Genomic DNA, 15,410 nt, shown 5'->3' on the forward strand with positions numbered 1-15,410 from the left:
TCTCTATTTCTCCATTCAATCCTTTGTATGCACATTTGACATCAGCGTGTTCACATGGCACCTATTCCTACGCCTTGATTTCTTTCCGAGCCCTTGGTGTCTGCTTCATCTCCTTGATCAGAATGTAAGCCTGCTCAATGTGGGAACCATATCTTCCAATTCTTTTATTTTTTTTCCACAATACTTTCTCTCATACTTTGCGTGCTGAAAGCATTTATTAAGGTTTATTTACTGAACTACTGGGGGGGGAAAAGTAGCTGTTAGATGAAGCTGCCATTTCCTGAAAATCTTGGCCAAGTCGTGAAAATTCTCTGTGCCTCATTTTATCAATATTAAGAACAGCCACAATGATGCATTTTCAAATGTTCTATGAAAATTAATGGATAATTAATGGCGACAGTGCAAGATAGTGATTAAGAGGGCTGGCTCTGGAGCCAGGATGCCTGGTTTGAATCCTGGATCTGTGCAGACTAACAGTTCAATAATTGTAACACTCTAAATTTACCATTCAGTTTTAGGCTTAACAGTTATTGAATGTTTACTTTGTGCCAGCCACGGTGACAAGCACTTTATCAGCGTCACCACCACGGCACCCGTAGGAAACAGATACGGTTATTATTCCCATTTTACACATGAGTAAGGTCAAGGGGTTAACATCGTGCTTGATATATAGTAGGTACTCAATAATGGTAACTCTGAAGCCGTCTGATGAATTTGAAGTCTGCTGAGAGCTGAAATGAAAGGAGTGACCAGCTCACATCTCCTGTCTCCCATCTTCCTCAGCTCGTCCCCGGGGCTGTGCACTAGGATGCAATGCAAGCCTGGGACGATGTATATTCAACCTGGAGCACAGTTTACAGTGACGGCAGAAATAAACAGAGTGAAGCCTGCCCGTGTTCTCGCCAAGCCTGCTCTCCCACACGGCACATTCCTATCTGAATGTCCCAGCCAAGGGCCCATAAAAGGGTTTTACCACTGAGATTGGCTTCTCCTCAAACTGTCAGAGCTATTGCCAAGTGTTGCTGTCAAACAGTGGCACATCTTTTCCTTTTCAAATTCTGAGATTCTCTACGGCTTAAAAAAAAAAAAAAGTGCATTTGTCTATACGTGTTGTTTGTGTGTTCTCAGACACCAGGGGTGACTTATATTTTGGTCTAATTTATAAATGATTATATCAGGAACTGAACTTGTCTGAACACTGAACACACACTATAGATGTGTCTAGAATTTAGTGAACAGTTGGTGTGCTTTGTAAATGCTAAAAAACGTATTTGCCATAGTTTAGTATTTTCATTGTGTGATCCTCTTTTAAAGATTACAATGATTTTTTTTGTTTTAAACTCTGGTAATATAGTTTTATTTTTATTATTACAAATAGACATCGTGCCATCTTCTTTATGTCTAAATCACTTGACTCAGTTTTCTCAAAATTTTAAGGTATCCATTATAGGACCTTTTAAGATCTAAACTCATTTTTTAAAGTGTCCCCAGTTTTATGAATTAAAAAAAAATAACCAACATTCAAAGACGATTAGGATGGTCTCACAATAATTCAATCTGGCATTATTGATTATTTTTGATCCTTTTAAACAAGAACACTTTCTGAAATAATTATATTCTCCACTTGCTGAGCACTGATTTCATTAAATCCTAGTAGGAGCCGGAGGGAGAGAGGTCATCCCCATTTCACAGATGAGGATAGTGAGGCTGAGAGAAACAGTTCCATTTTCCAGGCCATGTAATAGGTAAATGTCAGAGCTTACTTCATAGCTGGGGTCCACGACACCAGTCTGAGCCCTTTAACTGCTGTGCTGTCTCGCGTCCAAAGTTTCACAGTGAAAGCATCAGGAACTCCTTTTGTGTACAGACTAGCATGGGAGCCAGATTACGGCGTCCAGATACTATGCAGACTCCAGGTAAATCTGAATTTCACATAAACGACTCAATATTTTTAGTAGTATGTTGCATGGAACATAGTACTGAAAAAAAGTATTCATTGTTTATCTGAAATTCAGATTTAACTGGGTGTCCTGTATTTTTATTTGCCGAACCTGGCCACCCTAGTCCGAACGCACTCAGAAAGGGATTGGAAGGGTAGATTATCTCTGGCTCCTCCTCTGGAAAATTCCCTTTTGTCATCAAGGAGGTCTGAGTATCGTTGCTTGCTTCCCCACTTACCCTTCAGAGCCTGGCCCTTTCTTCCGTTCCTGCTGTCACTTGCCGTGATGAAGCCTCTGGAAGCTCCAGATGTCAAATGCAGCGTCTCCACAGCGGGGAGCGCCCGAGGGCCTGTCCCTGCTCGGCTGCTCTGCCCTCCGGGCTGCCTGCTTTGGTGGGTGCAGTGCCTGGGCTGGTCCTGCGGATGCTTTGGTGGGTGCGGTGCCTGGGCTGGTCCTGCGGATGCTTTGGTGGGTGCGGTGCCTGGGCTGGTCCTGCGGATGCTTTGGTGGGTGCGGTGCCTGGGCTGGTCCTGCGGATGCTTTGGTGGGTGCGGTGCCTGGGCTGGTCCTGCGGATGGTTCTCCTGCCAAAGCTGCTGACGGTCAGTGACCTTGGAGACTTAGTGATGCTGAGCTTTCAGGTTCAGTCTCTGCAGCCCTGCACCCTGGGTCTGGGTCAGGGGTACCGAGCACCGTCTGCTCAGATGACTGTCTTGCTTCCCCATCCCGGAGGACATTCCCTAGTAGCTTTTCCAGCTCTGTGTCCATAGGTCCCCAGCTCCCAACCCCACAGACGTGCGGGCATATCCGCACGCCGCGTTTTGTGCTTCTTCTAGGCAGCCCTCAACCCGTTGTGAGGTGCTGTTCTCTATGTCACTGAGCACAGAGATGCCTGGCTGTGCGGCCCACTTACGCTTCATCGGGATTAGTTTTCTCCAGGTGAACATTAGCGAGCGTGAGATCCCGTTCCCCGAGGTGCAGATCAGAGTGGACGTTTATAGGAGGTTGCCCGATACAGTGCGGAAGTAGACAGGCCCGGTGGTCCATCCAGCTCTTGCAGTTATCGTCTGGTTGACATCAGATAAGTTAAATCACTGCATGCTCCACGTGTCCCCCAAGGGGTCAGGACCTGCAGCGATTCCTGAGAGTTTGGGAAAAAAGACATTCTGGACTTGATCCAAACTTTCAGCAATTCCAACAGAGATGGTTCAATTCCTGATAGAGGCCATACCATCACTTATTCTGCAACCATTAGGAGAAATCCCGGGGTACCTGCCACACAAAGCCGAGTCCAGGCTCACTGGAAATCCTCACAGCGTGTCCAAGCATCTGACCGCCCAGCCTAGCCACTTCCTGGTCACGTCCTGGACCCCATCGTGGGATGGGCACCAGTGTGGGGTGTTGGGGCCAGATCTGGGTTCAGTGCCCTTGGGCGAGTTCTGAGCCTCAGTTTCCTCAGTCTATAAACTACAGATAATCGTTACCTGATAAACAGTGTCGTGAGAACCTGTCCCAGAGCTTCAGTCATAGCAGAGATTAGTTAGCAGTGCTCCAATACTATCAGAGTCAGCGTTCTTAGCACTGGCATGACACCAATGTGGGCATGCGGGCTGCCTGTGGACACGTGATCAGATTCTCAGAATAGTTTCTTATACTCTTTAAAGCTGTGCTGGCTGCAGGTAGCCAGTAACCTCATGTGACCACTGAGCACTTTACTTTTATTTATTTTATTTTTCTTCTTGGCCACGCCACGTGGCTTGTGGGATCTTAGTTCCCCGACGAGGGATCAAACCCATGCCCCCTGCACTGGGAGTCTTAACCACTGTCCCAGTGCGGAGTCTTAACCACTGGACCGCCAGGGAAGTCCCTCATTGAGCACTTTAAATGTGACCTGCTGTATATGGCAAATACACACTAGATTTTGAAGACTTAGTATGAAAATGAGAATTTTAGAGCATCTCATGAATCAATGTTTGTATCATTACCTGTTAAAATGATAATAACTTGACAATATTGACTTAAAATATATTATTAAGGTTATTTTCACCTGTGTCTTTTTACTTATTTTGGATGTGGCTGCCAGAAAATCGAAAATTATAGATGTGGTTCACGTCTGTGCTGGTATTAGATTTCTATCGGACAGAGCTGCTCTAGGGAATCCAAGTTATAAGCCTAAAAGGAAATGCAACTCAGCTGAACCCTTTCGTTTTTGTTCCATTTCCCCCTCTTTATCTCTGTGTTCTAGGGAGACTTTGTCCTGAACAATATATTTAGAATATACATATATGTTTTTAAAAAATAGATATGTTTTGCCCTTCTAAATGGAAGAAAGCAGAGCGAGCAAGGATGAAATATGTAAGACACACCAAAGCAAATGCTGAGAACAGAATTTGATCCATCAAGAGAAGATGACTGTTATTTTGAAACATCTTTAAAGCCTGTAACAAGGTTAAATATTTACATCTGGACTTAGTTTTGCTTCTGACACAGCAAGAAACCTTCAACGTAAAAGACAAATTGCAAAGTGTACCAAGTAGGATGACACGACCTGGACATTTGCTGGAATGTTTGCAGCGTTTTAGTATTGGTTCAGCTACTGAAAATTCATAGAGAAATAATCGAATATAACATGTGTATGATTGTGTGATTCTTAATTAAAAAATTCAAGGTCTCTACTTGTGAGCCAGGATCCTGTAGTTTTCCCAAGTTTTATAGAAAAGTGGAGAAAACCTGGAAATATCTGCTACATACTATACAGTGTCAATAAGTGCTAACATTTCCCTTTATTTACTAGGAATGTGGAATTCTGGTGAAGCATTTTTTTTTTTTGATAAACAGAAATACTACAATTACTTTTCTGCTTCACCTCTTTGCTCCGTGCAACGCTGTTGAACTTGCCCTTTTAAAGATTAATCAAAATCTGCATTTACAATCAGTTGAAGGCTGTCACTATAATTTTGAGCTCACGTAATGTGATAGGAGTTAATTTGATTAAAACAAAATTAAAACATGCGTAGTCCGCAACAGCAGAACACATTTGCAGGCTTCTCAGTGCCATGGCTGGTGTTGAAAGACTTGCCAAGGGAATGGTTTTGAACTCGAAGGATCTTGCCTCTTAGTAGATGTGAAAGGTAAGTGGATGTGACTGGGTATTTTACTGTAACATTTGATACTCCCGTAAGGATCACGTTTTATTAAGAATCGTGAAAAAAGGAAAGGGGTAAAACAGTTTGGAGAAACCCTCTGCTCTTTCACTCCCCAGCCCTGCAACGCTTGCAGAGGATGCTGATCTGCCTTACTTCTCCCCCTCCCTCACTTCTCTGGGTTGGCTTGGCTGTGTAAGTTTGGGATTGAGTCGGGGAATGAGAGTGACACACATGGTGTCCTTTGGGGCTGAGGAGGTGGCCCCAGTCTCTCTCACTTGGTCTTATTTCACCTGATGTTGTGGTTTTCCTTCCCCTGTGGTGTCCCCTGCATAGGTGGTGTGGGGTGTCTATGTGGTGGCACTCAGCTGAGGCTCCTACAACGACAGGGGGTCCCTTGGGTCCCTCCAGTGGCCCATGGCCCCAGTTCCCTCTCTGGGAAGGGAGTTCCCTCTTTTTATCTCTGAGCTCCTTCCATGGAGCCATGACCTCTTTTCCTGCCTCTGGGGGGCCCGGGGAACTAGGGAAGGATTTACATCAGGTCTATTCTCCTTCTACCCCAGTAGTCCTTTCCCTGCCACCCTTTTCCACCCCGAAATTACCAGACCAGTTGTATGCACCAGTCCTGCCATTCTCTATGCTGATTACAGCCAGGTTATATGTGTCAAGCTTCTCCGAGGACGCCCTCACGTTCTCCTGTCTAGTGGTGGCCCCTATATGGGGTGACATCTTCAATAACTCAGCAAGCTTCCAGCTGGGAAGTGAAGCCCTGGTGTCCCCTCCTTGCAGGCACTCCTACCTCAACCTCTGACTCTCTTAGACACCCACTTATCTGGCTTTGGAGAGGGGAGGGACAAACTTCTTTATTTCTAACACCTTGTGCCTGGAAGGCCACCCACTCTATTGGTCTGCCCACTCTTCTCTCCTTTGCATCCTTCTTATATAATTGGAAAGGAAGGGATGCCATTGGAGTGGCAGCAGGATGAGTTCTGCCATCTCTTAATAGACAAAAGATGGTGTCCGGCCATATAGATTGTATGATTTGTCACTCACTTGTCAGTTTGGGATCTTAGAGCACCTTCCAACTCAAAATGAAAAGTCCACCCATCATCCTATTGGTATACTTTTGAAAATCCTTCCATCAGATATTTCTACTTCTCTTTTCAGGCACTTGATAAATTGCATTTTCCTACTTCATTAATTTACGTGTTACACAGGGTCCTCCAGAGAAACAGAACCAATAGGATGAATACACACACACACACACACACACACACACACACACAGACATTTCTGTAGATTTATTGTAAGGAATTGGCTCACACAATTATGGAGGCTGACAAGGTCCATAGTGTGAGTTCCTTGGGTCTGGACCCAGGAGAGCAGTGGTGCAGTTCCTGTGCTAAGGCCAACGGCCTTGGCCTTCCGGCCCAGGAAAAGTTGATGTTTCCCTTTGACTCTGAAGGTGGGAGAAACCATATGTCCCATTTCAGAGGCAGTCAGGCAGGAGAATTCTCTGTGACTTAGGAGAAGGTCAGAGTCTCAGCAGATCAGATGAGGCCCACCCACCTTGGTGGTGGGGGGGAGAAGGGAAGTCTGCTTCGCTCAGTCTCCCGATTCCAATGTTAATCTCATCCCAAACACCCTCACAGACACTCCCAGAATAATGTTTGACCAAACATCTGCATACCCTGTCACGCTGACACATAGGATTAACCATCACAGGAGGTGTGGCCATGCTTTAGCCTAGAATTATCTCGCTTTGGAAGGGAAGCTTTTAGAGCTGGCATGTCATTTATTACTGTCCCATTTTCATGTCCAGGTGATGGTGGAAGAACACATCTGCACGGAGCCTCCATCAGCCTGGGTCCTCAACTGTCTACGATAAGCCAAGCTTCCCTGCTGTCTTTACATTAGATATGTAATGTGTGTAAGAAATTAATTTTTTTTTTTGGTATTAAGACACAGAGATTTTGCAGCTATTTGTCACTGCAGCAAAATATAGCTTATGTAGACTAATACAATGTTGTATTAAACACGAGAAGCTGAGTCAGAACTAGAAGATTCAGATCTTCTCCATGTGAGATGCTAAGAGATGCCTGAACGTAGCATTGTTCTGAAAAGAGATACAACATTGTGCAAAGGAAACGGGAGGCAGCTCCCGAGTCAAGTCCTACCTGAGGTCAGTTATCGTCTTTGTAAGACACCTGCTCTGACTCCACGTGTCCTGCCTCACGTTTCCTGCCCTTGTCACACTTTCTTTCATTCCAAGTTATTTCTACCATGACTATCAACTTACAAAATCAAATTGTTAGCTACCAACCGTTGGCAACTTTTGTTTTCAGTTGATCTTTGTTGCCTTTAAAGAGCTGCATTCACGATCACGGTTTCTTCACCAAGTTCTGATAGCAAGTAATAAATGGGTCCAGGTGCCTGGACAGAGCTTGTGGATTCTGATAGGATGAATATGCTGTGGTCAGACAGGCCTCAAAGGCAGTGGGAGACACCTCTTGGCAGAAGCAGGTGCAGGTGAGGGTGTCTGCCGTAGGATGAGAAATCATAATGTTCTTCGCACAGCACCAGAGTGAGTGCCCTGTACTCAGCACATCTCTGATTGATTACATGCGAGTTGCCTTGAGTCACGATCTCCTTTCTTTAAAAAACGATGAAACCAATTGCATGGATATATTTTTTAAAGCCCACTGGAGAGAAGGAAGTCGGACTCTGCTCACGTGTGTTCTACATTTTCACGTGGGGTATATGGGGGTCCGCTGCGCCCCAGGTCAGGGGCTTCCATACCCAAGGCCTGAGATCATCGCTTAATTTACCTGTTCGTTGAGGCAAATTTAGACGGGTTGGGACCTGGGACCTGGGATGATTTGCTGCAGCGCTTGCACCTGGACAAACTTCTCCTCCAGCAACGAAATACAAAGAAACTATAAGGGATGCAAAATAACGGCGTGCATGCACAGTTGGGGCAAACTATGAAAAACAAGATACAAGAAGGCTGAAAAATCCCAACTGCCGCTTCTGAAGAGCTGGAAGCAAAACCAGGGTACTGCACATGCCCCTGGGGTGGGCAGACCACCTAAGCTACCCCTCATGCCCAACCCCTGGACCTACCCCTACCCTCACCCCGTATAAGGAACCAGCTTGCCCTTCCTTGGGGAGCGAGCAAGCAAGGGAACCTGTTACTTGTTTTCGCTCCCCCTGTGCTGCAGCATGAGTCCCAGTAAAGCCTTGCCTGAATTTCTCGTCTGGCCTCTTATCAATTTCTTTTGAAATTGATAATTCCTTCTTGGAAGGCCAAGAACCCTGGTCGGTAATAGACTGTCTGGTAGAAATCATTCAATTTTTCATTTTGCCAGGCTCCTGAGGGGAAACGTGTAGTAAAACATTCTAGATTTTTTGGTATGGGTGTTACTCTCTAACTATAAAATCATGAACCGCATGCTTGTGAAGTATTCTGAATACTGGCAGTTTAAATGGAAGGTTGCTTTGAGTAAAAACTACCTACCACACAACAATTAGGGTCCAACGAGCACTAGCCGTGTAGAACTGAATCTGGGAGAATCTCAGGTCTCAAACTGCTTCTTAAGTGCCTACAGGCTAAAAGTTGCAAAATGGAATGGGCAAGTAAGTATGGCCATTAAAATTTAAGTAGATGAAAATTGCATAATTGCGCACTGCTTTTTATCCTGACACACATTGTATTAAATGTTACTGTGCAGAACCATCTTCTTGGGAAATAAACAGATGAGATGATTAAACAAGTGACTATTTCTAAATCATATCAGGGAGCGGCGGGGAGCATTTGAGCCACAGTCTTACAGCTCATTCAATACCCAACTCAGGGTGCCACATGTAACCGGCACTCAATAAATATTTGTGGAGTCTATTAATGCACGAATGTAACCAAAAATCTTATCTTTCCGTTAAAATTGAAGTGAGCACAAAGGAGGAAGTTATTTAAAAATGTAGTCCAGAATCGAACACAAACTATCTCAATTTAGCTCTTAATTAGCATGAAGAGTACATTGTTGGTATTAGTTTTCAAAATTTGTTTAGTGATCATGAGATAGTTGGGAGTCTTTGTGGTATGTTCTGTAGGTTGAGTTAATGGGACAAAAATATTCTTCTCCACTGCATTCATGTACTTGGCATCTTTTCTCTGAAGCGCTTGAAATACCATTTTGGGGTATGTTTTAGAGATGCTAAGGAAAATGTCTGGACTATGAAATCCAAATTGGGATTTCCTTTTCAGCTTCAAGCTGCAGAGAATAATTCCACATTGAATACGCATGCCTCTCAAATCTTCCAGGGCCTGGGTGTGTCAGAGGTTGTTTATGTAATGTATATAGTTTTATGGTCAATAAATGCTTTCTGACCGACAGCTTGAGGAGGGAAATGGTACAAGGTGGTGTGTCTATTCATCTAATTGTCTAGATGACCCATGGGAGTTAGAAAAACATAAACCTCCCATTGCTGATTGGGGGGGAAGCTGGGTAATCACAGCTTTCAAGAACTTGAATTTCCAATTAAAAAAAAATTCCCCAGAGAGAAAAGACGACTAGCCAAGGGGATTTTTCAAAGGAGAACCTCTAGGGTGATCAAAGAATTCAGGCAAAAAAATCGAAGAAGACCTAGTGTCCACTCACTGTGATTCTTGCTTTTCCTGAAGCAATTTTTTTTCATTTATCTATCATCTTTATTGAGATGTAATTCACATAACATACAATTCATCCATTTAAAGGTCGTCAGTTCATCAGTTCAAAGTTTTCAGTGTATTCCCTGCTATTTAAAAAGGATAAATATTTAAAAAGGATTCCCTCCTCTTTAAAATATTCCCTGTATTTAAAAAGGGTAACCAACGAGGACCTACAGTATACCACAGGGAACTCTGCTCAATGTTATATGGCAGCCTGGATGGGAGGGAAGTCTGGGGGAGAATGGATACGCGTATATGGATGGCTGGGTTTCTTTGCTGTGCACCTGAAACTCTCACAACATTGTTAATCGTTAAGCGGATATACTCCAATATAAAATAAAAAGTTAAAAACAAACAAAGTTTTCAGTGCATTCACAGAGCTGTGTAATCATCACCACAATCTGTGGAGCAACTTTTCTTTTCTTTGCCCCTACAGAGGTCAAAGCAACCAATCACTCTGGCTAGGTTTCAATTTTGCTTTCCTGATGTGTAACCAGGGGTCCCCCTGTCCCCTAAACTGGTTCCTCTTATAGCCCTCCAGGATTCATCCTCTCTGGGAGACCTGACATTTTCCCCGGGAATAAAGTTCGGTCCCGGAGTGAATCTCATGCCTTTCTACTCTTCCCCTGTGTATCCCATCAAGAAGCTCGTCCCTACCTCGTCCTAATGACAAGAAGTGGAGCTAAAAACAAGTTGTCTGATACCTTCAAAGTCATAGGCACCGTCCTGCTGGTGGGATTAGAAACCGGCGTTCAGGCTCCCTGATTTCCCACTCAGCTTCTTGCCAGGGCCAGCGTGCTAGGTGGGGATCTGCTTGCTCATCTTCCTCTGCTGGTGCCATGTCCATCACCCCCCCTGATTTCAGGCCTGGCACAAAGGAAGCACCGACAGATGCTGGTCCTCTTGATTATAAATGACGTCATATGCCAGAGAGATTTTTCTTCCTTTCTCCCCAAATACTGAAGCTATCTACATGATGGGCCCTTCTGCTCTCAGTTTAGAAAATAGCACGTTTAACATATTTTACAGCATGTACTTCGTGGCATCTTTGTTACCCACAGCACTTCACGAAGGCAGCTTTCCTCCATCCAAATGGAGCTTTGGATCTCAGCCGTCACCCAAGATCAAGGCTGGGCATTCACAATGACCCCCGCAACTTCAGAGAGGTTAGGGTCACCAGGGAAATCCTGATAAATGCTTCAAAATATATTAAAAGAGCTATTCCCCAAGCTGACAGCAGAAGGGCCATCATGAATCCAACTCACGATTTCATGCCCGCCACTTACTCCTATATGTGAGCCCCTGAAGCTGACGTTCACAATGTTTCAGATGACATCAGACCCCACCTTGGGTAGGTGGGACAGCCAGGACTGGGTCCCCGGGGGGCAGGTGGCTTCAGCGTAGCCACTGTGACCCATGGCTAAGCTTATATGTGGTCTCTTCCTTCATTCTTCTTTCCCCCTGGGATTTTGATTTTAAATGTAAGGTAAAAGGACCTTTCATTTTGTCTTCCTCTGTAAAATGGCATGATCAATTTTGAGTGCCATTCTTAGATTTGGTGATTATTCCATTATTTTTAGACACTTACTCCAAAACATTTAGCCTCTCCCCCTCTGTCACTGGATTGCTCCTCGGGAGCTGTTGTCCGAGCTGCGAGCCCTGAAGCCTGGGTCCCGCGCAGGGCATCTCTCTCTGGACCACTCCGACCTGCCCTTCGTGTCTCAGCTGGTGTCTCCTCCGTCCTGAGACCTTCCTTAAACCCAAACTAGGACCCCTTGTGACCCCTCTCAAAGGGCTCTTTACTTTCCCTTTACAGTGTGGATTGGGGCTTAGACGTCGGTGCTGCGTCCAAAAGCGCTCCCGGCTCCACTGAAGATGCAGCCATGCAGGGCCCGCGGTCACTCGGATTTTTTTCTTTTTTAACTTTTGTGGGAGTGGAGTTGATTTACAATGCTGTGTTAGTTGCAGGGGTACAGCACAGTGAATCAACCATACACATTCATGTATCCCCTGTTTTTTAGACTCTTTTCCCCTGCAGGCCACTACAGAGTACTGTGTAGAGTTCCCTGTGCTGTACAGCAGGTCTTTGTTAGGTACCTGTTTTATGTACAGTAGCGTGTGTATGTCCCATTGAGCTTTTTACTCTGTGCCAGGCACTGCCCCTCCTGGATTGACTCCTACAGGTTCCTGCCTTCTTATTTATAATCCCCATTGCTCAGCTTTGTACACTGAGGCAGAAGTGGCAGAACCAGCATTGAAAACCGGGCTGTTTCCTTGAGAGCCTGGGCTCTTCATTGCTGCCCTGAGAGCCCCTTGAACTGGAAACACAGGTGAGAGTTGTAGGCAGACAGATGTGAGTTAAAGCTGGGAGAGAAGGGGCAGATCTCCACAGAGGATGGAGGTGGGGAAGACAATGAGGGGCAACACTGATTCCTCAGGAATTTCACATTTCGAGACGGGGTACAGCAGGAGGGGCCAGGAGCTGAAGCCAGAACGGGCTGTCAGAGACCAAGAAGGCCCAGGAGAAATGGATATAAAGAAGCAAGAGAAGAGAACACTTCTGGACAGGGTCATCCCGTGCTCGTATCTACAGATAAGCAAGACGAATACCAAGAAGTGTCTGCCAGCTTTAGGGACATGAAGGTCACTGGAGGCCCCAGGCACCCGGTCCTTTCAAAATTCATCATACTGAGGTAGTTGCAAACATTTTACCCCAAGAGTTTTATTTTCTAGATTTAGAATTTTAGGGCATATCAAATTCCAAAGTGGTAATTACTTAACGTACACCGCTATTCTCTGTTTTCATTTACTCATGCAATGCGCTTAGAAGCTGAAATATACTTATGCACTTAAATAAGATTTTCCTCTGACTCAGTTGCCGATCTCCTGAGAAAAATCTGATAAACTAAATTTTAATTAACCTCCGTTATACCCTTCTCATCTTCCCTCGAATGAATTAATTTTTTCCCATAGCAACTGAATACATAGTTCACTCAAACACTAAGTTTTACTTTAGAACCCTTACTGCTGCTTACATTTTTCTCTGCCTGAATTTTTTTCCCCCAAAGTTCACATTTTTTAAACATAGGTGTTTTTTCCCTAAGATCCAGGGGATGTTCTATTTTATTGCCTATTTTTTACATTTAATTTATTCACTGAGAAAATATGTATTAAGCACCCTCTATGTGCTGAACAGTGTGTTGGCTCCTGGGGTGCAAAGATGGACAAGTACATTTCCAGCCACTAAAGGTAACAACCAAGTAAAGGCACAGATGCCTAAGTGGGCAGTTGAAACGTGATGCCTAAGATGCGGGCGGGGAAGGGGTGTTGGGACGCTGGGTCTTGGGGGAGTTCCTAATCCCACCGGAGAAGCTGATGCGAGGTGCTGTTTCAATGCTGTCATAACTGAGTGAAGTAAGTCAGACAGAGAAAGACAAACATTATGTGATACCACTTATATGTGGAATCTAAAAAATGGTACAAATGAACTTATTTACAAAACAGAAATAGAGTCACAGATGTAGAAAAAAACTTATGGTCATGAGGGGGGAAAGCAGGGGTGGGGGGAGGGATAATTGGGGAGATTGGGATTGACATACACACACTACTATACATAAAATAGATAACGAATAAGAACCTACTGTAGAGCACAGGGAACTCTACTCAGTGCTCTGTAATGACCTATATGGGAAAAGAATCTAAAAAAGAGGGGATACATGTGTATGTATAACCGATATACTTTGCTGTACAGCAAAAACTAACACAACATTGTAAATTGACTCTACTCTAGTAAAAATTTTTTTAAAAAGTGATTAGTGCTTAATAACAACAGAAAAAAAATGCTGTTTTGACCCAGTTATGAGGTTCTGGCTAGAGGTTGGTCAATTCCCCTTCTTGAGCAGCTGATTAAGTCCATACTCCAAGCCCTTCACTTCCAGGGCCACTCGGCACCCACCCGAATCTCCCTGGGTCCAGGTACCGGATAACTAGGGACAGCCAGATGCCCAGAGCCCCAGAAAATATTCAAGGTGGTCAGTGTACAGCGAGCTATGCCACGTCTGCAGTGCATAACTGCCCCTAGAGCCCCAGCCTCTGGTGACTCTGTCCCTGGGGGTAAGCTCCTGTGTGGCCCTGCCTGGTGGCCTTCTCCCATGGGAGCTGTAAGAACAGAGAGCTCTGCCTCTCATTTCTCCGAATGTCACCGTGCTGTGTGGCTCATTGTCAAAAGAGCCCTTAAATCTTATAAGACTGCAGGCTGATTCCTTTTTTTTTTTTTTTTTTTTTTGGTATGTGTCAAGCACTTCATAAATGTTATTATTAAAAAAAAATTTTATTGGAGTATAGTTGATTTGCAGTGTTGTGTTAATTTCAGGTGTACAGCAAAGTGAATCAGTTACACATATACATATATCCACTCTTTTTAAGATTCTTTTCCATATAGGTCATTGCAGAGTACTGAGAAGAGTTCCCTGTGCTATACAGTAGGTCCTATTAGTTATCTATTTTATATACAGTAGTGTGTATATATCAATCCCAATCTCCCAATGGATCCCTTCTCCCCCACTTTCCCCCCAGTAACCATAAGTTTGTTTTCTACATCTGTGACTCTATTTCTGTTTTGTAAATAAGTTCATTTGTATCATTTTTTTAGATTCCACATATAAGTGATAATCATATGATATTTGTCTTTCTCTGACTAACTTACTTCACACAGTGTGACAATCTCTAGGTCCATCCATGTTGCTGCATATGACATTATTTCATTCTTTTTTATGGCTGAGTAATATTCCATTGTACACATGTTCCATACCTTCTTTATCCATTCATCTGTCGATGGACATTTAGGTCGTTTCCATGTCTGGGCTATTGTGAATAGTGCTGCTATGAACATAGGGGTGTATGAATCTTTTCAAATTATACTTTTCTCTGGATATATGCCCAGATTGCTGGGTCATATGGTAGTTCTATTTTTAGTTTTTTAAGGAACCTCCATACTCTTGTGCATAATGGTTTTACCAATTTACATTGGTCCAGGTTGATTCTAAAATGTCATTTAGGAACTGGACAGGTGAGGAGATGTTGGCCGGCAGAGAAAGCAGTCCACGCAGAGAGGAGAGGATGACCACAGGCGTGGTGAGGAATCGGGGTGGGGCTGAACTGCCGGTGCATGAATGAGCACCATCAGGGCTTTGGAAGTCTAGAGGAATATTTACGCAGGAGGGGAGGAGGCTGAGGTGGGAGGCCTGGGAGTGGCGGCACCAGAAAAATAGGAAGGGAAGCAGAATCCAGGAGGTGACAGCGAAGGGACACCCTTCGAGGTGTGAGAGGACAGTGTGGAAGGAACCCTATAGAATGAATGGGCTTCTAAAGTGGGGAGTGACCTGCAGGGTCAAATGCAGGACAGGAGCCCAGAAAGGTCAATGTATGAAAGTGTCCATAGAGTTTGGCCATTCGGAGATGTGGGTGGTCCCAGGGAGAGCAGGTTCAGGGCGGTGGTTGATGCACAAGCCAGATTGTGGAGGTTCAAAACACAGGTGGGAGGTGGAGGACCCGAGTGAGGGAGAGAGGACGAGTCTATGGAGGCCCTTCAGTAGGAGGAGAGGAGAGAGAGGGGACTGTT

The sequence above is a fragment of the Balaenoptera physalus genome (genome assembly GCF_965194825.1).
Source record: "Balaenoptera physalus genome assembly, chromosome: 15".
In the NCBI taxonomy this organism is placed as follows: domain Eukaryota; kingdom Metazoa; phylum Chordata; class Mammalia; order Artiodactyla; family Balaenopteridae; genus Balaenoptera; species Balaenoptera physalus.